Source organism: Pongo pygmaeus, chromosome 5 (assembly GCF_028885625.2).
Source record: "Pongo pygmaeus isolate AG05252 chromosome 5, NHGRI_mPonPyg2-v2.0_pri, whole genome shotgun sequence".
NCBI lineage: Eukaryota > Metazoa > Chordata > Mammalia > Primates > Hominidae > Pongo > Pongo pygmaeus.
Genome location: NC_072378.2, coordinates 78744556 through 78771359, shown reverse-complemented (window position 1 = coordinate 78771359; position 26804 = coordinate 78744556). Strand labels below are relative to the sequence as shown.

The window sequence follows — 26804 nt, the reverse complement described above, 5'->3', positions numbered from 1 at the left end:
TTTCTGAACATGCACAGACATTTTTTCTTGTCATTATTCCCTAAATAATACAGTGTAACAATTATTTGCATAGCATTTATGTTATATTAGATATTACAAGTAATCAGATGATTTAAAGTATATGAGAATATGTGCATAGGTTATATACAAATACTACACCATTTTATATAAGGGACTTGAGCATCCAAGGATTTTGGTATCCTTTGGGAGTTCTGAAACCAATACACTGTGCATCCCAAGGGATGACTGCACTCAACACCAACATCAATGGATGGCAGAAATTTACCATCAGTACCATTAAGAGTGTGAGATGAAAACATGCTCATGTGGTGTTGGGGAAAATAGAGATTGACCTCATAAAGAGGTTAGAGGACTCACTGAGCATGAAGTGATATGTGTGATCATCATCATGCCAAACCCAGGCCAGTACAAGATCCCAGATTGGTTCTTAAACAGACAGAAGGATGTGAAGGATGGAAATTACAGCTGAGTCCTGGCTAAAGGTCTGGACAACAAGCTCTGTGAAGATCTGCAGCAAATAAGATTCTTGCCCACCAGAGACCATGCCACTTTTTCTTTCTTTCTTTTCTTCTATCTTTTTTTCTTCTTTCTCTATCTCTTTCTCTCTCTTTCTCTCCTTCTCTCCTTTCCTTCCTTCCTTCCTTTCTCTCTCTCTCTTTTCTTTTCTTTCTTTCTTTCTCCTTCCTTCCTTCCTTCCTTCCTTTCCTTTCTTTCTTTCCTTCCTTCCTTCCTTCCTTCCTTCCTTCCTTCCTTCCTTCCTTCCTTCTTTCTTCAAGACATAGGATCTCACTATTGTCCAGGCTGTATTGCAGTGGTGTGATCATAGCTTGCTAAAGGCTACAACTCCTAGGACTCAGACAAACCTCCCTCCTCACCCTCCTGAGTAGCTGGGACTACAAGCGTGTGTCACTATGCCTGGCTAATTTTTGTATTGTTTTGTAGAAACAGGGTTTTACCATGTTGCCTAGACTGGTCTTGAACTCCTGGGTTCAAGCGATCCTCTCACCTTGGCCCCGCAAAGTGCTGGGATTACAGGCATGAGTGACTGCATCTGGCCAAGACATGATACTTCAGCTTTCATGTCCAAGACTAAGCATACTGAGGACACTGGCATCCATGGCCACATCATGTTTGTGTCCCAGAAGAAATAAATCTATAAGCCTTGTCTATCAATAAATAGTTTATATACCCTTAAATATCCAACATCTAGTCACTGATGTTTATTATGCAAAATCTCCCACTTCTTCAAAATGAGAACAGTATTTACCCATGCCCAGTTTCCTGGCACTTCTACCACGCTTTACAGTTCTACATTCTTTCCAGATTAGATCAGCAATGCAATTTGAACATCTTCCACAAAACATTGGGATGCAAGTTATCAGAGTTGGGAAACTATTTAGAATATAATTATGTTCTCCCACTTTGGGCTTCTCTTTCTCTTGCTAAGGAGTCTCTCCTTCCCTCCTACTCCTCTCCCTACTCTCCTCTGCAAAAAGACAGAAGTAAAACTGAGGTTGAGGAGCTTGGTTTTCCTAAGTAATCTTTCAATAATAGATCACTACTGACTAAACTACACCCAGTAGCCTGCTGCATCCTTGTTTCTCTTTGTTAAATACACTTCAAAAGTTGTATTCATTGTTCCTCGAATTTTTGCAAACCTGAACATATTTCTATCTCTAAGTTTATGCCACCCCTATTTACTTGCTCTTGGTCCTGTTTCCTTTCTTCATATAACACTCTTTATCCTGTAAGAGAAGAGTTTCCTTCACTGCAGTGGGACCACAGACTATAGAGAACTAGGACCTGGAAACAGAATGTGCAGTTATAGGGGAAAGTATCCAGCTGTGGCTGATGAGGAAGCAATCCAGCTCATCAGACTTCACTATCTATTAGAATGTGAAGCTTCATGAAGGCAAGGGGTTTTTGTTGTTATTGTTGTTGGTTTTGTCTATTTTATTCACTGTTATATTTCCAGGTCCCAGAACAATGCCTGGCATGCAATAAATATTTGTTGAATGAATGAAAAATGGTTATCATTAGGCAGGGCAACATCCAGGTGAAAGGTAAGCCAAAAAAGAGTATTCACCACTACATGACCAAGTAGGCAGAGCCCAATTATGGGGGATCCAGGACAGGCTACAAGTGGACAGCACTAGAAAAGTCTGCCAGCAGTTAGCAAGGCTTCAGCACTGCTGACATGTTAGGAAAAAAGAGAAAGACTGAGGTTAAGAAGGGTTCAGGCCCAGAGGCCATGGCCAAACCCAATTTTTAGAAGTAGGCCTTATTCCTGAGGCTAGCAGAAAGTCTGTCTTGATGCTGATTTCCAAGTACGCAAAAGCCCCCTAAATTCCTCCTGTCTAACCTGTCTTCTGATTCTAACCTAAAGATTTGAAACACCATTTCCCAAAAATCTATTAGTCATAGTTTTTCTTTAGAATCAAAAGACGAACTAAAGGCTTTTTGAGAAATTTCTCTGTAATCCTTCCTTTGTGTCCAAGCAGAGCCCCCACACAGTAAGGCACAAAACTGGATTCAAAGATTTAGCTAGCAGCCATGGTAACTAGGGTCCCTGTAGAGTGACCCATGGGTAGTGATGTTTCAGAGCCCTGGGGTCTATTGGCCTATTATTTGGCCTCTAATTGGCCTATATTTCATAAGTTTTGCATTTGCTAAATCAATTTTTAGAGGGTGAGGGTATGTAGAATATAAATATTAAAAACAAAGAATAAAAGAGTTTTTACAGGGAAAGTAGCTAGTCAGGTGTCACATTTTCTTGCAATTGACAAACATCACTTCTTGCTTGGAAGGCTGCATCTTTAGTTCCTAACTCAATGCCTGGTAGGAGACAATAAAATGTATTGAGTGGGTGAATAAATGAATGAAATAGCTAGTCAACTAAGTTCATTTCACCATGTTTTGTCTATTACAATTTTTTGTGTCAGAATTGATGATTTGAATGTAACTCAAAGTCTTGAGAGGTGCCTTATTGCTTATTTGACTCAAGGGATCAGTCGGTGGTAGGGTCCCCTGCTTAAGGAACAACAGAATGCTGCTAAGAGGTCAGGTACAAATAAGATGTTTCATTGACTTACAAAGTCATTTTTCTCTACCATATTTTTTAAAGGCCTTGAGTAAAAACCCTTGAAAGAGCTCTTTAAAAAGACTGTGTCATGTACCAGTCATATGACAGTTGAGGTACTTTCAGTGTAGAAAAATAGTGAAAATAAACAACGATTTAAAACTCTACTATAAATTATATAATACTTTTCATCTATAACTTTTAAATCAAAACACAAAAACATTTGTAAAAAAGTAATACACATATGTAAGAGACATACTTATGTTATGATTAAGATTGTAGACTTTGAGATTAAATGACCTGGATTTGAAGACCAGTTTATTCATTTCTTGGTCTCATGATCTTCAGCAATTTGCTTAACCTTTCTGAGACTGAGTTGCCTCACCTGTAAAATGGGGGTCATAATTCCACCTACCTCACAGCATTTTTATGAGGATTAAATGAGATAATGTGTGCAAAGGGCTTAGTACAGTACAGAGTATAAGTACAGTAACTATTAATATTTATTCAGCTTATTAACATACATACTTTATGTAAATATTAATTCACTTGTTCTTGCAGTAATTTAGTGACTTCTCAGGCATCTGAAACACATAGATTGAAAAACACTGCTGGATTCAGTAGGAACTGGGACATAGGTTATCTTTAGAAAGAATAATGGAGAGCTGTGTTGTTATTGAAGGAGATGGAGCTTGGGACTTGCAAGACTGGCAGAGCTGCTTCTCCTTAGGAGCTCTGGCTGCTACTGGAGCAGCCCCAGGAAGGCTCTGTCACTAGGAACAAGAGCTACCACTAACTGAATTAGTCCCTGGGAGCTGGACACTGCTGCTGACAAGTACTGCCAAGATGGTCAGTGGTGGTCTGCCTCTGGGACCCTGCTGACTACACACAACAATGGAGGCTTACAAAAGAGAAACTAAGAAAATCCAAAGATTTGGAAGTATGTGACCCTTTCTTCCCTTTACGGCTTCTCACTTGCAAAGAAGAATTTCAGCCCAACTCTCCATGCAACATCTAGTAGGGGACAAAAAACTATGCTCTATCATTACACCCTCATTGAGGAGGATCAATAATCATTTCTCACCAAGAAAGTAGGAGGTCAGAAAGTGGACAAGGAATCAACCTAGTTTAGAGGATTGATCTAGAATCTCATCCTCAGGCTTCTAGGGAATTATCTGAGTCTTTTATCTAAGACAAATGCAACAGTTTTCTTTCCAAATGCTCAGTAAAAATAGTGATGATGATGATGATGATGATGTTCATTTGTATACATTTACATGCAACCACAGCATTGTTTTTATTATAATACCTTAGCAATAACTAATGAGAACATGTTAGGTGATGGTAAATAAAATAATTTTTTCCCAAAGACTGAGAACAGAGTTTCTTGGTTCGAATCCCAGGTCTACCACCAAGTAGCTTTTCTCGAGGCTCAATTTTGTCATCTAAAAATGAAGTGGTAGAAGTAGAGGTTCTCAAGGTCACTTTCAGCTCTAGCATTATCTGACTTGACCACCCTACAATAAGGTGATGGATAAGAAAGCCAAGATTTGCCCTCCCTGTTACTCCTTTTATGCCTTTGAAATCTTTCCTTATTTCACCTGGTTGTGTTTCCTCCTTGACAAGCTTCAACTAACAGTACCCAACACCAAGGCTTCTCTCTCTCTCTCAATTTTGGCAATTTACTAAGGTTTTTAAATTCTGGCACAAAATTCCATTCCCAAACTATTACAGAGGCCATATTCTCAGATAGGTTGCAACCCATCAGAGAATTGGGCTTCACTTAGCCCAATTACTTTCTAGACTAAAACTATATATGTACACTTTCGCAGTTCTGTCCTTATAATAATCGTCAGTTTTCCTACAAAACTATTAACCCATATGCAACCATTTCCTTCTTCTGATGGAGAAAGTTTGTCTTATTTCCAAAAAATGACCATTTGCACAGCCAATTATACATCTTTTTCCAGTTCATTTTTATCTGACTTTCTTTATTAAAAAAAATTCTTTAAAACCTCTACTTTGGAATTTTTTGCAGACATTTCAGTCCTTTCATTTCTTTCTTTCAAGATTCAATACCAATGTCTAGAAAAATGGGAATGGCAAGATATTGCTTGTTCCCCGTCTCACCCCAAAATAGCCATGCACATCAAAATCATACAACAAAGCTAACCTTAGGAGGGATATATAAGTTTACCTTAAAAAATAAAAAGAATTGTCAATTAGAAGTGAATTAAATATGTTTATAATGGAGCCAGAGGTTATGGTTAAGACAAATGCATTGAAGGTAAAGACAAATTTTTTTAAGTATAAGGAATATTTACATTAATCATTATCCTTTATGCCTGAAGAGCTGTTTTATAGGCTCCTTAAGCATAAAGAGATTGGATTTGAATTCAATGACCTTCCAAATTGAGGGTTTTTTTATGCTACTCCAGAATCATTTAAAAGTGGTGTTAGCTTTCTGTTCATGTTTGGTGAACTTTCTAAATCCAATAGCTTGATTTTAGAGTGTAATGTAAAAAAGGCTTTCTGATTTAAGAGTCTAAGCCTCTAGGAAATAAGATAGTATTTAAATGAACTTTTAAACCAAATAAAAAGTAGGCATTTAGGCTATGTGATTTAATCTTAATATTATATGTCAACATGAACACAGAGCTTGTGATATTTAAAGTAAATACGGTTTTGTTCACACGTTGCTTGAGAAATTGAAATCAGTTGAGGTTTAGCCCCAGATGTGATTTTGTATAAGGTACATTGTTCAGCAACACAGAGACCTGATTAAACTGCCTGGAGCTGTCCACATGTGGGCTAAGAGGACAAGTTCTTGAGAGTTTCTTATTTCAAAAACAATGCTATAAAAAAATCAGATTCTCAGAGATGTACCCTTAAAATGACAGATTGCTTTAAAAAGGTTCTTCAATTAATCTATACCATTTTGGGGTCCTGTTTATAAAAGTTAATACATCTCCTAGACATTAAAATAGTAGACTGACCTCACTAATATGTAAATCATATAAATTTTAAAATACACAAATGCTACATAAACATTAAATTAAAGAAAAGCATCAAGAGTCCATATTCCCATCACTTCCTCCAAGAAGCTGGTGTTAGTCAGGCTGCTATAAAAAAGCATCATAGAATAGATGGCTTATAAATAACAGAAACTTATTTCTCACACTTCTGGAGGCTGGAGGTCTGAGATCAGGATGTCAGCATGGTCCGGCTTTGGTGCAGGTCCTCTTCCAAGTTGCAGACTGCCAAGTTTCTTGTTTTATCCTCACCTATTGAAGAGCAGAGAGGGGAGGCAAGCTCTTTCAGGACCCTGATAAGGGCAGTAACCTCATTCATGGGTCCCTACCCTTATAACCTCATCTAATCCTAATTACCTCCCAAAGGCCCCAACTCCTAACATCATCATATTTGGGAAGCAGGGTGTTAACATATGAATTTTTGGGGAACACAAACATTCAGTGCATAATAAAGCTCAAGTGATCACCCAAAGCCTTCATGGAATTGATAACACTCAATTTTTCTGAAATTCATAAATAGCAGTTTATATGAAATGGAAATATGACTGGCAGGTGAATGATTTAAATTAGTTGCTCAGAGTACATTTTTCCAGTTGGAAGAAAATCATCATAGGATTGGATATAGGTTTTAGGTAGATGCGGTGTGATCTTTTAGGTTTATAACCAAAGAAAACAAAAAAGTATAGACGTTGAAGTTTGAAGATCCCCTAAGAGTTGCAGAAGGGGGATCAGCTAAGTGATGAGCCAGGAGCACCGACACAGGTAGCTCTGATGCAGGTGATGCTCCTGTAATGCAACTTGCAAGAGAAGGTGGGAGTGACCCTAAAAGAAGTATTCCGGTAGGTCACAGATAGCCAATGGCCCAAGACTTTTCAAAACCTGGAAGACTCATAAGCATAAGATAAAGATAACATAAGATAAATGTTAAGTCTTCCTGAGGCTATAAAATCAAAACAAAGTGGTAACAGTTGAGGTTAGTAAGCAATGCTACTAACTTACACCTCACTTTTATCATTCCTTTGAATCTTAAACTAAAAAATGATAAATTCTTTAAATGGTTTTGTGGGTATTAAATGAAATAATGTATGTAAAAGACCAGGACCTTATAACTACTCAAGTGTCAGTTCACCTCATACTCTCTTTCCTGGCTTCTCAGGGCTTGAAAGTAGATCTCATTTAAATGATGAAAAAGAGTTTAAAGAGTTGAACTAGAGCCTACTAGACTAGCTGCTTGAAGCTTGTGTCAAAGTGTGCTATTCAAGTGGAAAAGTTGCTGGATTTTCCTTTACAATAGCACGAACATATTTACATTTGCTCTCTCTCCTTCCTTAATTTTCATGACTTCCTCCTAGCACTGCTCTAAGCTGGCTAATGAATGTCACCAGTGATCTCCTCCTTTCCAAATTCAACATATACTTTGGAGTGCTGTGCAGCATTGGACACTTCTTGGTGCTCACTCTTGCTTCCATTTCTGTTGCTTTCCTGGTTTACTTCTACCTCCTTCCATCTTCCTCTTCTTGTTTTCTCCATTAAATGTCAATACTCCCCAGAGCTCTTCAGTCATTTTAATTGTACCCTCATGACTCTCTCCAAACTCCTTAACTTCAACTACAACCTATAGACACCTTTTTTTTGGGGGGGGGATGGAGTCTCACTCTGTCACCCAGGCTGGAGTGCAGTGGCGTGATCTTGGCTCATGATAACCTCTGCCTCCAGGGATCAAGCGATTCTCCTGCCTCAGCCTCCCGAGTAGCTGGGACTACAGGCATGCACCACCACACCCAGCTAATTTTTCTGTATTTTTGGTACAGATGGGGTTTCACCATGCTGGTCAGGCTGATCTTGAACTCCTGACCTCAAATGATCCACCTGCCTCAGCCTTCCAAAGTGTTGAGATTACTGGCATGAGCCACCGCACTTGGCCTACAACCTATAGATACTCTTATCATATGTCACCATTCATACTCTGCTTCAAGCTATAGCCTATAAATCCAACTGCCAAATGAAGTCTGAGATCAGTTCAGTTCCAACTGAATGTCCCAAACACACCTCAAATTAAACATATCCCCAGACACCCCAAATCTCCTTTTCTCCCATAGTACTTTGCAGATGCCTCATCCTAGCATTTGTCACACTGTACTGCTGGGGTTATTTCATTGAAGACATGGACTATTTCTTACTCAATTTAAAATTCCTAGCCCCTGGCAAAGCACTGCCACACAGTAGGCATCTGCTAAATATGAGTGAGGAAGTATAAGTCTTGTGACACTATTGAATTGAACCTGACACAGAGCATCTCTGCTCTGCCTAGAGTGTTTCCTGCTTTCCTTGGCTGTATAGTTTGGGTTATGTTTTGGTTACTGGGTTGCTTTGTTTTTAACTTTCTGATTGTTGCTGGGTAATTTTCTTGGGACTCTCTTGGTTGCTATGCTTCACTTGCTGTGAGATTTCCATTTGTAACTAAATGGTCACATTTTTTTTATCAGCCTCTGTCATGGAACAGGGCCTCAAAGAAGCTCAACTGCAACCACAAACATATTTGTGGACAGTAACAAGCAGGAAAGGAGTTTGGCAGGAGTTCCCTTATCTCTGCCCAGAGCCATCCCTCGTGTCTCATTTCACCGTCTGCTTCCTCAAAAAAGAGCTCACTTTCTCACTACTCAACACACTCATGTGAATGTTTATTCCACTAGTAATGGATCTATAAATTTATAAAATGAAGTTTATTAACCTCAAAATAAAAATGAGAGGGTTCAAGCTTTTTTTCTCTAGCTTTTGTGGGATAAGGTCTTTTGGTAATTTTTTTAATTTTAAAACAGATATTGTATAGCTGACCATTTTTAAAAAATGGAAGATTTCTATTGAAATCCTATTTGAAAGGAGATGTCTAGTTTATTTGCCTTTTATAAACATGTTACAGTAAACTTCCTTTATCTAGAAATGTTGGGAACTGAAGTATTCAGATTAATTGAATACCCTAATTAATCCAAAAATATTTTTTCTAAATATTTCTCAACACTATCCTAGACATTGAGGTGAAATTCGAAGAAGAATTTTACAATATTGTTGGGAGTGAGGAGAAATCTAAGACATGTGTAGTAATTTGTGAACAACTTAAGAGGATAGTAGCAAATCAAATAAATCCTTAAATGAGCCCTTGAGGCTGACAAAAATATGACGATGTTTTTCTGGGTAACTTAATCTCCTGTTCTCCAAAATGATTATTCAAGTCTTCTTCACTCTTCTCAAACTGCTGATTCTCTGCTGCGGTGCCACTGTCACAGCCACTGACTTCGCCTACATTTTTACCACCTCCCCCATGTTCAGAGGGCGACCTTGACTCCTACTTCGTATGAGAGAATAAAATACAGAAGCCCTCAGAAATTTCCTCAACTTCTTAAAACCAAATATATCAGCTTACACCCATCCCTTTCACTCCATTCAGATATAATAAAGGAACTGTCCCTTTCCTATCTAAGGCCAATCCTTCCAGTGTCGTATATCCCCCTCCTCTTTTCTTCTCAGAATTCTTAAACAGGAATAACTGTTCTTTCTCACTTTTACAGACTCACCCCCCTCCGTCAGAATTTCTGAACAGTTTTTAAAACATCGTCAAGACTTTCATCGAAAAACTACCCTTCTCAACTCCCATTCTCCTGCTGATATGATGCTATCTCTCTTTCCCTCTTCACAGACATATTTTCCAGAAAACTTGTCTACACTTGCATCTCCACTTTCTGAACCCTCATTCACTCATCAACCCAATCTGGCCTCTGCCTCACACTCCACAAAAAGAGCTCTTGCAAATGTGACTGATGTGTTCCATGTTGACTAATAGGTGTTTCTCAGATAGCTTCAATTATAACCTACATGATAATTCACAAATCTATTTATTTGTGAGAAGTGACCCAACTCTGAAGCCAGACTCCCCACATTTGAGTCATAGCTCTACCACTTAATACTTGCATGCCTCAAGGAAGTTATTGAACCTCTCCATGCCTTGATATTAAAAATGTAAATAATAGATAATAATTAACCTCAAATATCTGCAGATATTCAGTGGATTAATTCTCTCATACATATATATAAATGTATTGAAATAGCACCTAGAAATTGCTATTATATGTCTAGCCCAAATCTCTCCTCTGAACCCTAGACTTACATATGAAATTTCATACTGGACATTTCCACTTACACATGTCAAAGGTACTGTATTAGTTTTCTACTGCTGCTATAACAAATTACCACAAACATGAGTATAGTTCTGTAGGTTAAAAGTTTGACAAAGGTCTCAATGGACTAAAGTCAAGGTCCAAGGTGCTAGTAGGGCTGTTTTCCTTTCTGGAGGCTCAAGGGGAAAATCTGTTTTCTTGCCTTTGCCAGCTTCTAGAGGCCACCTGCATGCCTTGAGTTGTGATCCCTTTTCTCCATCTTCTATGGCATCTCTTTTTCTTACTCGCTTCCTCTGTCTACCTCTTTGCTCTTTAAAAATTGAGATATAATTCACATACCATAAAATTCATCATTTTAAAGTTTAAAATTCAGTGGTTGATGGTATATTTGCAAAGTTGTACAAGCACCACCGCTGTCTAATTCCAGAACATTTTTATCATCCCCAAAGGGCATCCCATGTTCCTTAGCAGTAACTTTCCATTCTTGCCTCATCCAGCCCCTGGCAACTAGGAATCTATGTTCTGTCACTATGGATTTTCCCATTTGGGACCTTTTATAGACATGAAATAATAAGTGGTCTTTTGTGACTGGTTTCTTTTACTTAGGATAATGTTTTCAAGGTTCATCCATGTAGTAGTATGTATCAATACTCCATTCTTTTTTATGGCTGAATAATATTTTATTGTATGGATACACTATATTTGTTTTATCTACTCAACAGTTGATAAACATAGGGATTGTTTCCACTTTTTGGTTATTATGAATAATGCTACTATAAACATTCAGGTACAAGTTTTTGCGTGAACATATTTTTTTTCAGTGGGTGTGGACCTAGGGGTAGAATCATTTTACATTCCCACCAGCAGTGTATGAGGATTCTAATTTATCCACATCCTCACCAACACTGTTATTTTCTTTCTTTCTTCCTTTAAAAAATTTATATAACCATCCTAGTGGCTATGAAGTGTTATCTCATCATCATTTTGATTTGCATTTTCCTAACGACTGATGGTATTGAACATATTTTCAGTTGCTTATTAGTCATTTATGTATCCTTTTTGAAGAAATGAATATTCAAACCCTTTGCTCATTTTTTAATTTCTTGTTTTTTTCTTTTTTTTAAATGTTGAGTTGTAAAAGTTCTTCTTATATTCTGGACAGTTAACTCTTTTCAGATATATGATGGGCAAATATTATCTCCCATACTGTGGGTAGTCTATTCACTGTTTTTGATAGTGTCTTTTAATACACAAACTTTTTTTAATTTTGGTGAAGTTCAATTTATTTGTTTTTTCTTTGGTTGCTTGTGCTTATGGTGTCATATCTAAGAAGCCATTGTCTTGGTCAAAGGTCATAAAGATGCATGCCTACGTTTTCTTCTAAAAATGTTATAATTCTGCCTCTTATATTTAAGTATTTGATCCATTTTGAGTTAATTTTGCATATGGCATGAGGAAGGCAGTCCAAATTCATTACTTTGCATGTGGATATCAAGTTGTCCCAGCACGCTTTGTTGAAAAGGCCATTTCTTATCACCCTTGTCAAAAATCAGCTGACCATACATGTATGGGTTTGTTTGTCTAAATTTATATTGGTATTATACTGTTTGAAGTAGTATTTCTTTGAAGTAGGGTTTGAAATCAGAAAGTGTACCTCTTTCAATTTTGTTCTTATTTTTCAAGAATAAGTTTATTTTTATTATTCTGGGTTCCTTGTAATTCCACATAAATTTTAGGATCAGCTCATCTATTTCTGAAAAAAAGGAAGTCAGAATTTTTTTGGAGATTGCATTATATCTGTAATTCATTTGGGAGATATTGCCATCTTGACAATATTAAGCTTCCAATGCAAGAATACCAGATGTCTTTCCATTTATTTAGCAATATCCAGTAGATTTCAGTGTAAATGTCTTATGCCTCTTTGGTTAAATTTACTCTTAAGTATTTTTTTATGCTATTGTTAAGTGTAATTGTTTTCCTGATTTTATTTTTAGATTACTCATTGCTGGTATATGTGATTGCTCATTACTGGTATGTATAATTACCCCTCACTTTTGTACATTGAGCTTGTATCCTGCAAACTTGCTGAGCTTGTTTTTTAGCTCTACTAGCTCATTTGTGGATTCTTTATGGTTTTCCACATATAAGATCATGCCATCTGCAAATAGATACATTTACTTCTTCCTTTCCAATCTGGATGCCTTTTTATTCTGTTGAATATAAGTGGTAAGAGCAGGTATCCTTGGCTTTCCTGATCTTAAGGGGAAGGCTCTCTGTCACTCACCGTAAGCATGATGTTTGTTGTGGGATTTTTCAAAGATGCATTTTACTAGTTTGAGGAATTTCCTTCTATCCCTAGTTTGTTGAGTATTTTTGTTATGAAAGGGTGTTGTATATGGGTCAAATGCTTTTTCTGCATCTAGTGAAATTATTATGTGGAGTTTTTTCCTTTATTCTATAATATGCTGTATTACATTGATTCAGTTTTGTGTGTTGAACCACTCTTGAATTCCTGGAATAAATTCCATTTGGTCATGATATATAATCCTTTCTATATGTTGTTGAAGATTCATAAGGGATATTGGTCTATAGTTTTCTTTTCCTATGATGCTTTTGTCTGGCTTTTGTATCAGGGTAATAGTGGTCTTACAGAATGAGTTAGGAAATGTTCCCTTCTCTTCTATTTATTAGAAGAGTTTGTGAAGGATTAGTGCTAATTCTTCTTTGGGTGTTTGGTAGAACTCACCAGTAAAATCATCTGGTCCTGGGCTTTTCTTTAATAAAAAATTTTTGATAACTGATTCAATCTCCTTACTTGTCATAGGTGAATTCAGATTTTATATTTCTTCCTGAGTCAGTGTTGGTAGTTTGTGTTTTCTAAGAATTTGTCATTTTATCTAGGTAATCTAACTTGTCAGCATACCATTATTTACCATATTTCATTAAAATCCTTTTTACTAAGGAGTAACATTGCTACCAGTGTCCCCCCTTTCTATCCTGATTTTTGTAATTTGAGTCTTCTCTCTCCCTCTTTCTCTCCCTTCAAGTAGTTATCAGTCTAGTTAAACATTAATCAATTTTGTTGATACCCTTAAAGAAACAACTTTTGGTTTCATTGAGGTTCTATATGATTTTTCTATTCTCTATTGTGTTTACTTTAGCTCTAATATTTATTACTTCCTTCTTTCTGCTTGCTTTTGGTTCAGTTTGCTCTTCTTTTTCTTTTTTCTTAATGTGAAAATGTAGGTTATTTCTTCTTTTTAAAATGTAGGTGTCTACAATTATAAATCCTCTCTTCACTGCTTTCATTGTATCCCATTAGTTTTGGTATGCTGTGTTTTCACTTACATTCATCTAGAAGTATTTTCCAATTTCCCTTGTGGTTTCTCCTTTGAAAATCATTGGTCCTTTAGATGTATGTTGTTTAATCTCCACATATATTTGAATTTTTCAAATTTTCTTCTGTTTTTGATTTTCAATTTCATTTCATTGTACCCATGAAATATTAATACCATGAGTATATTGTACAGCTGTGATTTATACATAAAAAGAATAAGCTTGGCTCCTCTGCCTATGGAGTAGCCATTCTTTACTTCCTTTATTTTCTTAATAAACTTGCTTCACTTTACTATATGGACTTGCTCTGAATTCTCTTTTGTGTGAGATCCAAGAACCCTTTCTTGGCATCTGGATTGGGAACACTTTCCAGTAACATCTTGCTGGCAAAGCACGAAGGGAAAATATTAAGGAGTCCCCTGACCCAAAGGAGATAGACTACAGCACCAGTTGGCTGACTTTGGGTAAGTGGTGGGGTACTAAGGTAAAGGATGGGATTGGGTTGGAGGTCTAACTTTGGAGGGTTAGCGTCCCTCCTAAGACAGAGTGGGTTAAAGGTCCCTCTTAATAAAAGACAAGGATATTTGACTGAACTTGGGTTCCAGGCCCAACTTAGGAAGGCTTACAGTCCTTCCTAAGATTTAGGGGGTTAGAGGTCCCCCACCTCAGTAAAGTCCTTCTTGGTTAAAATGGATTTGGTACTATGGGATGTTAGTCACTATTCTTTTTGGATTAATCTGCCTTGCGCTCTTTGCTGATGGCTATGGGTGACAGGATTAGGCATATGTAGTATCATGGGACATGGGGAACTTTCTTCTCCCCAAAGGGGGACACTTGAGAGCTGATGGGACTGCTGGAAAAGATCCCTTCACTGCCGAGAAGCCTGAACTTTTGATTCAGTGTCGCTGTAATGGATGGGTCTTTCTCTGGTCTCCCTGAGCTCTTTACCTTCTCCACTGCACTGCAGGCAATGATTTTCTCTCTTTCTCTCCTTTCCCTTTTCTATCTTTTCTGTTACTCAGAGCGACCATCTTGCCCAGAGATCACATGTTGAGACTCCTTTAATCCACTTTGAATGGATTAAAGATGACAGGGCCCATCCATGGGCAACTTTGAGCCTTGCCATTTCAATTTTGGGTGCTAAGCAGAGTGGCTAATATGTATGTTTTGTCACATGTGTTTTGCACCACCCAGAACGGAAAATGTTAATTCGGGTCCCCCATGCAGTTGGTTTGGTGGCATCTTACAAAATTGAGGGGCTTTGCCTGTGATTCCATGAAACAGAAAAAAAAAAAAAAAAAGATTTTCTTTTGTGTTTCAGCTTGGCCCCCAGGGTTATGGTGTGGCAAGGAGGGTTGCTAGGGCCCCTGAGGGAAAGGGAACCCAGAAGCCTGGTATGCCAGCAAAGAGTTAGGAATTTCTTACTAGTCAGGCTTTTGGCTTCTCTTACTTTGTGCAAACTGGTTGAATGAATGGTGAAAATCACTGTTTATCTCTACTGTAAACTTTTGATTAATGGAGAAAAGATTTGTGAGGCTAGTCTGAAGCTGTAGTGAATATGCTGTACTTTGTGCTATGAATTTGTCTGTCTGTGTCACTCTGTCATAAAGAGAAGTACCTTAGGATAGAACATGGGCTTAGGACCACATAAGCCTGCTGTTCAAGCCAGTCCAGCAAACTCGTTAGTTATGTCCTCGGGAGCTTGACCTTGTAATCACATGGCAGTACTTTCTCTTAATCTCTGCCTTCCAAGAATTTTGAAATTCATGTCATAGTTAGCTCTAAAAATTATCTTGAGCAGTTAAAAGCCTTTGCAAGCTCAAAATTGACTGCTGTAGGCTCCTTCTGGGAAGGGCAATAGAAACCACCAAATGCTGTAGCTAAGCAGCTAAGGTTTCACCATTTTACAATGGTGGCTTGGGTTTAGGTTCAATTCCTGGCTTAGAGAATGCATCCTTTCTGATTTGATATCTGTGTGATCTTTACTGTTTGTTGATTGTCTTCCCCTCCAGGAGCCATCTTGAATTTTCCTTTCTCTGAGCACCTAGGAGGTTACCTTTGGTAAAGTTTAAAAGCCAGAAATATTGGCCATTTGATGTGGCTAAAGTCAGGTAATAAGAGATGTAAAAGGATTTTTTTTAAGAGTGCTATGGTTAAAAGTCAGCTTAATTAACAGCTGATATTCAAGCTCTAATAACCTGGGACTCCTTGGACAAAACACGTGCCACAGACCCTGTTTTGGGAAAAAACCTCTGTTTTCCTCATGAAACCTCAGGAATTGAAAGTGGATACACCCCTCTCAAAATCTAAGCTCTGTTCTGTTTTGCATTGCATTATCTGACATTTTTCACTTTTGGGGTATAAGAAATTACTTCATGTTATGCGAGAGTTTTGTGTATAATAACTAGGTAGGACACATACTTTTGGGGATGGCTGATGGCAGTTATGGGGAGATACTGGGTTCCTTGCACGTTTGAATTAGAAAAGCAAGCTCTTGGTCACCTGGAAGGTTTGGCAACATCTCCACCCTTCTGTTGAGAAATAAGACTCCCATGGGAGATGGACTGATTCCCTCATTTTGGGATCCAGAATCTGGTATAAAAATAGGACTTGCAGGGCCAAGATGGCCGACTAGAAGCAGCAGTGTTCAGAGGCTCCCAGTGGAATGAAACCATAATAAGCATGTGAATCCTTCACCAGAAACCAAAGTATCCAGGTTCTCTGATCAAAATTGACTAGAAGGCTGGCGTGACTCATGGAGAGAAGGAAGAAGAGTGTGGTGCAGCAGCCCACCTAAGAGCCACAGGGGCAGGGGAACCCCCTCCCCCCAGCCAAGGGAGGCGGTGAGTGAGCATGCTATCTAGCTGGGGAAACTGTGCTATTTCTATGGAACTGTGTAACCCCCCAGTTGGAAAATCCCACTCAGGAACCCACGCCACCAGGGCCTAGCGTCCAAACCCCAGAACATGCAGATTCTTACAGCCTCTCAGCTGGAATCTGTTTAAGCCTACTAAACTCCTGGGGGGAAGGGCAACCAGCACCTGCTGGGGCTGCCTGCTGTCTAAGCCATTTGAGCTTCTTGGGGGAGGGGCAGAAACTAGCAGTGGGACTCACAACAGCCTAACACACTAAGCTCCCTGGGCAGGGGAAAGGCGGCACTCATTTCTATAGCTCCAAGCTGTGATTTTCTCCTGCTGGAGGGAGGGAGGCTGGATGGTTTGGTCGCAAGACTTGTCCCCACAGCCCAACACACTGGCTGTGGCAGTCTGCAGCCAGAGTGCCTCTTCAGGTCTAACACTGACCCATCCTTCCTCATTGGTTGGGGCTTCCCTGCCAGAACCCCAATAACTCTGGCCACAGGCTCAGAGACAGAATTCAGATCTCCCTGGGCCTGAGCCCCTAGGGGGAGGGGTGGCCACAGTCTCTATGGACCAGCAGACTTAGCCTCTCCTCCTGGTAGTTCTGAGGAATCCAGACAGCCAAGATGAACGGGTTTTCACCCAGTGAGGCACACCCCCTCCACCAAGGGAAAAAGTGCTTCATTAAATGGGTCCTGCTCCCCGTGCCATCCAACTGAGTGAGACCCTCCAACAGGGGTTGTCAGACACCCTATACAGGAGCAGTCCTACTGGCATCAGGTTGGTGCCACTTGAGGTTAGAGGTCCCAGAAGAAGGAGCAGGCACCATCTTTGCTGTTCTACAGCCTCCTTGAGTGACATCTCCAGGGAGCAAATCAGATGAATATGGCCAGAGGTGAACCTCCAGCAAATTGCAGCAGTCCTACAGAAGAGGAACCTGACTATTGAAAGAAAAACAAACAAGCAGAAAGCAACTACAAAACAGCATCATCAACAACAACAAAAAGACCCCCATGAAAACCCATCCAAGGGTCAGTAGCCTGAAAGACAGAAACTAGACAAACGCAAGAGGATGAGAAAGAATCAACGAAAAAATGCTGAAAACCCAAAAGGCCACAGTGCCTCTTCTCCTCCAAATGATTGCAACGTCTCACCATCAAGGGTGCAGAACTGGACAGAGGATCAGATGGATGAACTGACAGAAGTAGGCTTCAGAGAATGGGTAACAAACTATGCTGAGCTAAAGGAGAATTTCTAACCCAATGCAAAGAAGCTAAGAACCTTGATAAACAGTTAGAGGAATTGCTAACTAGAATAACCAGTTTAGAGAGGAAGAAAAACGACCTAATGGAGCTGAAAAACACAGCACGGGAACTTCGTGAAGCATACACAAGTATCAACAGTGGAATCGACCAAACAGAAGAAAGACTATCAGAGTTTGCAGACCACCTTACTGAAATAAGACATGCAGACAACAGTAGAGAAAAAAGAATAAAAAGGAATAAACAAAGCCTCCAAGAAATATGGGACTTCATAAAAAGACTGAACCTACAATATTCAGGATATTATCAAGGAGAACTTCCCCAACCTAGCAAGACAGGCCAACTTTGAAATTCAGGAAATACAGAGAACACCATTAAGATACTCCACAAGAAGATTGACCCCAAGACACACAATCATCAGATTCTCCAAGGTCAAAATGAAGGAAAACTATTAAGGGCAGCCAGAGAGAAAGGCCAGGTTGCCTACAAAGGGAAGTCCATCAGACTAACAGTGGACCTCTCCAGAAACTCTACAAGCCAGAAGAGATTGGGGCCAATATTCAACATTCTTAAAGAAAAGAATTTTCAACCCAGAATTTCATATCCAGCCAAACTAAGCTTCATAAACAAAGGAGAAATAACGTCTTTTCCAGACAAGCAAATGCTGAGGGATTTTGTTACTACCAGGCCTGCCATGCAAGAGGTCCTGAAAGAAGCACTAAATATGAAAAGGAAAAACCGGTACCAGCCACTGCAAAAACAAACCAATATATAAAGACCAATGACACTGTAAAGAAACTACATCAACTAGTGTGCAAAATTACCAAATAGCATCATGATAACAGGATCAAATTCACACATAACGAAACTAACCTTAAATGTAAATGGACTAAATGCCCCAATTAAAAGACACAGACTGGCAAATTGGATAAGGAGTCAAGACTCATTGGTGTGCTGTATTCAGGAGACCCATCTTACATGCAAAGACACACACAGGCTCAAAATAAAGGGATGGAGGAAAATTTACCAAGCAAATGGGAAGCAAATAAAAGCAGGGGTTCCAATCCTAGTCTCTGACAAAACAGACTTTAACAAAGGTCAAAAAAACAAAGTGGGCAAAGGATATGAACAGGCACTTCTCAAAGGAAGAAATTTATGTGGCCAAGAAACATACGAAAAAAAGCTCAACATTGCTGATCATTAGAAAAATGCAATAAAAACCACAATGAGATGCCATCTTATGCCAGTCAGAATGGCAATCATTAAAAAGTCAAGAAACAACAGATACTGGCAAGGCTGTGGAGAAATAGGAACGCTTTTTTTTACACTGTTGGTGGGAGTGTAAATTAGTTCAACCATTGTGGAAGAAAGTGTGGCGATTCCTCAAGGATCTAGAACCAGAAATACCACTTGACCTAGCAATCCCATTACTGGGTATATATCCAACAGAATATAAATCATTCTATTATAAAGATAGATGCACATGTATGTTTATTGCAACATTATTCACAATAGCAAAGACATGGAATCAAACTAAATGCCCATCAATGATAGACTGGATAAAGAAAATGTGGTACATATAAACCATGGAATACTACACAGCCATAAAAAGGAATAAGAACATGTCCTTTGCAGGGACATGGATGCAGCTAGAAGCCATCATCCTCAGCAAGCTAAAACAGGAACAGAAAACCAAACAACACATGTTCTTACTCATAAGTGAGAGCTGAACAATGAGAACACATGGACACAGGGAAGGAAACAACACACACCAGGGACCGTCAGGGGAGAGAGGTGAGGGAGAGCATCAGGACAAACCGCTAATGCATGTGGGGCTTAATACCTAGGTGATGGGTTGACAGGTGCAGTAAAACACCATGTCACACCTATGTATCAATTACATATGTTTACCTATGTATCAAACCTTCATGTTATGCACATGTATCCTGGAACTTAAAGTAAAATAAAATTTAAAAAAAAACTTTACTAGAAAAAGGAATTCTTTTGTAACAAGACACAATTGGAGAAATTGGTTATTTTACCAAAGCTTTGACTGGAGTGGCTTGCTTTCTTTTAAGGAATCAAACTTGACTTATAGAGCCAATAAAAGCCTCTTGGGAAAACTGGCCTCATACCTTGTCTACACAGTCCCTGTACAGGGTTCCTGACCTGTGGTAAGTAAAGAATATCACTTTCTAACAGGCTCAGGAGCCCCAAGTTATCTTGGTACTTCAAGAAGAGAGGAATTTACCCAGTTCATAGGTATTTGATGATAAAAACTCATGGCTAGGCTCAGGTTTAAAAACAGTCTTATCTGAGATTCCTTTTATGGAACAAAGTTCCATCAAAGCCAATGTAAAAAGCTTATATGAAAAATAAGTATTCTTGCTGCACTTTATACCAATAATCAGGCCAAGTATAATAAAGCAAATTGGTCTTCCTATGATATGTCTTTAGTAAAAATGGGAAACCGGAAAGAGGAAAATTATGTTTCAAGAACTAAGGTATACCTGTTATTTGATTCTAGTCTCATCAGTTGTTTTTGAGGTTTTTTTTTTCCAGCAATTTAGACTAACCCTGCTTATTCCTGTGAACCAACCAGTGATCTCTGGCCAGTGCTCAAAAGAAACAGGAGGGACCAGTAATGTAAAAATCTGGATTAGTATTCTAATTCTGGGTATGTATTGGTATCAGCTAGCAACCCCACATCAGCTTGTTTCCAACAGTTGCCCAGTTCATGGAGAGTCTTGTTATTTAGTTTACTTGGGATAATTTTACTTACTTTGCTTTACTGTTGTGCAATATATTCCTGTTGTACTCGTTGTGTAGGAATGCAGGATAAGCTTACCAAACATTTTCTTAAATCGAACACGTATTAATCTTCCAGATATCACCTTTTGTTGGAACTTGGAGTTATAAATGGCCATACTGATGCTTTCTGACTGAGCTCCTCTACACCCCAAATACAAGAGAACCTACTAGTTAAGCAAGAATATCATCACCCCTATTCAGCCTGAAGAAGTTACAGAATATGGATCTTTGCCACTCACAGCCCTTAGGATTAAGGGTTCTCTTATAAAAAGGAAGGGAGAAATATGTCAGAGGCATTCGAACGAGAGCTACTCCATCTTGAATAGGGGCTGGGTAAAAATAAGGCTGAGACTTACTGGGCTGAATTCCCAGGAGGTTAAGTCATTCTTAGTCACAGGATGAGAGAGGAGGTCAAATCATATTTTCAAGCAAAAGTAAAACTATTAATAACATTACATCAGAGTGAACAGGCAACCTACAGAAAGGTCACAAAGACCTTACTGATAAAACAGCATATGGTAAAGAAGCCGGCCAAGGGGGTGGAGCCAAGATGGCCGAATAGGAACCGCTCCAGTCTACAGCTCCCAGCATGAGTGATGCAGAAGACGGGTGATTTCTGCATTTCCAACTGAGGTACTGGGTTCATCTCACTGGGGAGTGCTGGACAGTGGGTGCAGGACAGTGGGAGCAGCACATTGTGCATGAGCCTAACCAGGGCGAGGCATCACCTCACCTGGGAAGCACAAGGGGTCAGGGAATTCCCTTTCCTAGTCAAAGAAAGGGGTGACAGACGGCACCTGGAAAATCAGGTCACTCCCACCCTACTACTGCGCTTTTCCAACGGGCTTAACAAACGGCACACCAGGAGATTATATTCCACACCTGGCTCAGAGGGTCCTATGCCCATGGAGCCTTACTCATTGCTAGCACAGCACTCTGAGATCAAACTGCAAGGTGGCAGCGAGGCTGGGGGAGGGCTGTAGGCCATTGCCAAGGCTTGAGTAGGTAAACAAAGCAGCCAGGAAGATCGAACTGGGTGGAGCCCAACACAGCTCACGGAGGCCTGCCTGCCTCTGTAGGCTCCACCTCTGGGGGCAGGGCACAGACAAACAAAAAGCAGTGCAGAAACCTCTGCAGACTTAAATGTCCCTGTCTGACAGCTTTGAAGAGAGTAGTGGTTCTCCCAGCACACAGCTTGAGATCTGAGAACGGGCAGACTGCCTCCTCAAGTGGGTCCCTGACCCCCGAGTAGCCTAACTGGGAGGCACCCCCCAGTAGGGGCAGACTGACACCTCACACAGCCGGGTACTGCTCTGAGACAAAATTTCCAGAGGAACAATCAGGCAGCAGCATTTGCGGTTCACCAATATCCGCTGTTTTGCATCCACCGCTGCTGATACCCAGGCAAACAGGGTCTGGAGTGGACATCTAGCAAACTCCAACAGACCTGCAGCTGGGGGTCCTGACTGTTAGAAGGAAAACGAACAAACAAAGTACATACACACCAAAAACCCATCTGTATGTCGCCATCATCAAAGATCAAAGGTAGATAAAACCACAAAGATGGGGAAAAAACAGAGCAGAAAAACTGAAAACTCTAAAAACCAGAGCACCTCTCCTCCTCCAAAGGAACGTAGCTCCTCACCAGCAATGGAACAAAGCTGGACAGGGAATGACTTTGACAAGTTGAGAGGAGAAGGCTTCAGAAGATCAAACTACTCCAAGCTAAAGGAGGAAGTTTGAACCAATGGCAAAGAAGTTAAAAACCTTGAAAAAAAATTAGACGAATGGCTAACTAGAATAACCAATGCAGAGAAGTCCTTAAAGGACCTGATTGAGCTGAAAACCACAGCACGAGAACTACATGACGAATGCACAAGCCTCAGTAGCCGATGCGATCAACTGGAAGAAAGGGTATCAGTGATGGAAGACAAAATGAATGAGATGAAGTGAGAACAGAAGTTTAGAGAAAAAAGAATGAAAAGAAATGAACAAAGCCTCCAAGAAATATGGGACTATATGAAAAGACCAAATCTACATCTGATTGGTGTACCTGAAAGTGATGGGGAGAATGGAACCAAGTTGGAAAACACTCTGCAGGATATTATCCAGGACAACTTCCCCAACCTAGCAAGGCAAGCCAACATTCACATTCAGGAAATACAGAGAATGCCACAAAGATACTCCTCGAGAAGAGCAACTCCAAGACACATAATTGTCAGATTCACCAAAGTTGAAATGAAGGAAAAAATGTAAAGGGCAGCCAGAGAGAAAGATCGGGTTACCCACAAAGGGAAGCCCATCAGACTAACAGCTGATCTCTCGGCAGAAACTGTACAAGCCAGAAGAGAGTGGGGGCCAATATTCAACATTCTTAAAGAAAAGAATTTTCAACCCACAATTTCATATCCAGCCAAAGTAAGCTTCATAAGTGAAGGAGAAATAAAATCCTTTACAGACAAGCAAATGCTGAGAGATTTTGTCACCAGCAGGCCTGCCCTACAAGAAATCCTGAAGGAAGCACTAAACATGGAAAGGAACAACTGGTACCAGGCACTGCAAAAACATGCCAAATTGTAAAGACCATCAAGGCAAGGAAGAAACTGCATCAACTAATGAGCAAAATAACCAGCTAACATCATAATGACAGGATCAAATTCACACATAACAATATTAACCTTAAATGTAAATGGGCTAAATGCCCCAATTAAAAGACACAGACTGGCAAATTGGATAAAGAGTCAAGACCTATCAGTGTGCTGTATTCAGGAAATCCTTCTCATGTGCAGAGACACACATAGGCTCAAAATAAAGGGATGGAGGAAGATCTACCAAGCAAATGGAAAACAAAAAAAGACAGTGGTTGCAATGAAAGTCATGGATAAAACAGACTTTAAACCAACAAAGATCAAAAGAGACAAAGAAGGCCATCACATAATGGTAAAGGGATCAATTTAACAAGAACAGCAAACTATCCTAAATATATATGCACCCAATACAGGAGCACCCAGATTCATAAAGCAAGTCCTTAGTGACCTACAAAGAGACTTAGACTCCCACACAATAATAATGGGAGACTTTAACACCCCACTGTCAACATTAGACAGATCAATGAGACAGAAAGTTAACAAGGATATCCAGGAATTGAACTCAGCTCTGCACCAAGTGGACCCTAATAGACATCTACAGAACTCTCCACCCCAAATCAACAGAATATACATTCTTTTCAGCAGCAAACCACACCTATTCCAAAATTGCCACATAGTTGGAAGTAAACCACTCCTCAGCAAATGTAAAAGAACAGAAATTATAACAAACTGTCTCTCAGACCACAGTGCAATCAAACTAGAACTCAGAATTAAGAAACTCACTCAAAACCGCTCAACTACATGGAAACTGAACAACTTGCTCCTGAATGACTACTGGGTACATAATGAAATGAAGGCAGAAATAAAGATGTTCTTTGAAACCAACGAGAACAAAGACACAACATACCAGAATCTCTGGGACACATTCAAAGCAGTGTGTAGAGGGAAATTTATAGCACTAAATGCCCACAAGAGAAAGCAGGAAAGATCTAAAATTGACATCTTAACATTACAATTAAAAGAACTAGAGAAGCAAGAGCAAACACATTCAAAAGATAGCAGAAGGCAAGAAATAACTAAGATCAGAGCAGAACTGATCAAATAGAGACCAAATAGAGATCAAATAGAGACCAAAAAAACCCTTCAAAAAATCAATGAATCCAGGAGCTGGTTTTTTGAGAAGATCAACAAAATTGATAGACCACTAGCAAGACTAATAAAGAAGAAAAGAGAGAAGAAACTAATAAATGCAATAAAAAATTATAAAGGGGCTATCACCACCGATCCCACAGAAGTACAAACTACCATCAGAGAATACTATAAACACCTCTATGCAAACAAACTAGAGAATCTAGAAGAAATGGATAAATTCCTTGACACTTACACCCTTCCAAGACTAAACCAGGAAGAAGTTGAATCTCTGAATAGACCAATAACAAGCTCTGAAATTGAGGCAATAATTAATAGCTTACCAAACAAAAAAAGTCCAGGACCAGACGGATCCACAACCGAATTCTACCAGAGGTACAAGGAGGAGCTGGTACCATTCCTTCTGAAACTATTCCAATCAGTAGAAAAAGAGGAATCCTCCCTAACTCATTTTATGAGGTCAGCATCATCCTGATACCAAAGCCTGGCAGAGACACAACAAAAAAAGAGAATTTTAGACCAATATCCTTGATGAACATTGATGCAAAAATCCTCAATAAAATACTGGCAAACCGAATCCAGCAGCACATAAAAAAGCTTATCCACCATGATCAAGTGGGCTTCATCCCTGGGATGCAAGGCTGGTTCAACATATGCATATCAGTAAACATAATCCAGCATATAAACAGAACCAAAGACAAAAACCACATGATTATCTCAATAGATGCAGAAAAGGCCTTTGACAAAAGTCAACAACCCTTCATGCTAAAAACTCTCAATAAATTAGATATTGATGGGATGTATCTCAAAATAATAAGAGCTATCTATGACAAACCCACAGCCAATATCATAATGAATGGACAAAAACTGGAAGCATTCCCTTTGAAAACTGGCACAAGACACGGATGCCCTCTCTCACCACTCCTATTCAACATAGTGTTGGAAGTTCTGGCCAGGGCAATCAGGCAGGAGAAGGAAATAAAGGGCATTCAATTAGGAAAAGAGGAAGTCAAATTGTCCCTGTTTGCAGATGACATGATTGTATATCTAGAAAACCCCATCGTCTCAGCCCAAAACCTCCTTAAGCTGATAAGCAACTTCAGCAAAGTCTCAGGATACAAAATCAATGTACAAAAATCACAAGCATTCTTATACACCAATAACAGACAAACAGAGAGCCAAATCATGAGTGAACTCCCATTCACAATTGCTTCAAAGAGAATAAAATACCTAGGAGTCCAACTTACAAGGGATGGGAAGGACCTCTTCAAGGAGAACTACAAACCACTGCTCAATGAAATAAAAGAGGATACAAAGAAATGGAAGAACATTCCATGCTCATAGGTAGGAAGAATCAATATCGTGGAAATGGCCATACTGCCAAAGGTTATTTATAGATTCAATGCCATCCCCATCAAGCTACCAATGACTTTCTTCACAGAATTGGAAAAAACTACTTTAAAGTTCATATGGAACCAAAAAAGAGCCCGCATTGCCAAGACAATCCTAAGCAAAAGGAACAAAGCTGGAAGCATCACGCTACCTGACTTCAAATTATACTACAAGGCTACAGTAACCAAAACAGCATGGTAATGGCACCAAAACAGAGATATAGACCAATGGAACAGAACAGAACCTTCAGAAATAATGCCACATATCTACAACTATCTGATCTTTGACAAACCTGACAAAAACAAGTAATGGGGAAAGGATTCCGTATTTAATAAATGGTGCTGGGAAAACTGGCTAGCCATATGTAGAAAGCTCAAACTGGATCCCTTCCTTACACCTTATACAAAAATTAATTCAAGATGGATTAAAGACACATGTTAGACGTAAAACCATAAAAACCCTAGAAGAAAACCTAGGCAATACCATTCAGGACATAGGCATGGGCAAGGACTTCATGTCTAAAACACCAAAAGCAATGGCAACGAAAGCCAAAATTGACAAATGGGATCTAATTAAACTAAAGAGCTTCTGCACAGCAAAAGAAACTACCATCAGAGTGAACAGGCAACCTACAGAATGGGAGAAAATTTTTGCAACCTACTCATCTGACAAAGGGCTAATATCCAGAATCTACAATGAACTCAAACAAATTTACAAGGAAAAAACAAAAAACCCCATCAAAAAGTTGGCGAAGGATATGAACAGACACTTCTCAAAAGAAGACATTTATGCAGCCAAAAAACACATGAAAAAATACTCATCTTCACTGGCCATCAGAGAAATGCAAATCAAAACCACAATGAGATGCCATCTCACATCAGTTAGAATGGCGATCATTAAAAAGTCAGAAAACAACAGGTGCTGGAGAGGATCTGGAGAAATAGGAACACTTTTACACTGTTGATGGGACTGTAAACTAGTTCAACCATTGTGGAAGTCAGTGTGGCGATTCCTCAGGGATCTAGAACTAGAAAAACCATTTGACCCAGCCATCCCACTACTGGGTATATACCCAAAGGATTAGAAATCATGCTGCTATAAAGG

General features: G+C 39.4%; 1 pseudogene; it reads right to left on the bottom strand.

The window, feature by feature from the left end:
* LOC134739734 (ADP/ATP translocase 2-like) overlaps positions 1 to 26804 on the bottom strand; it is a 163927-nt pseudogene that overhangs the window by 110410 nt on the left and 26713 nt on the right.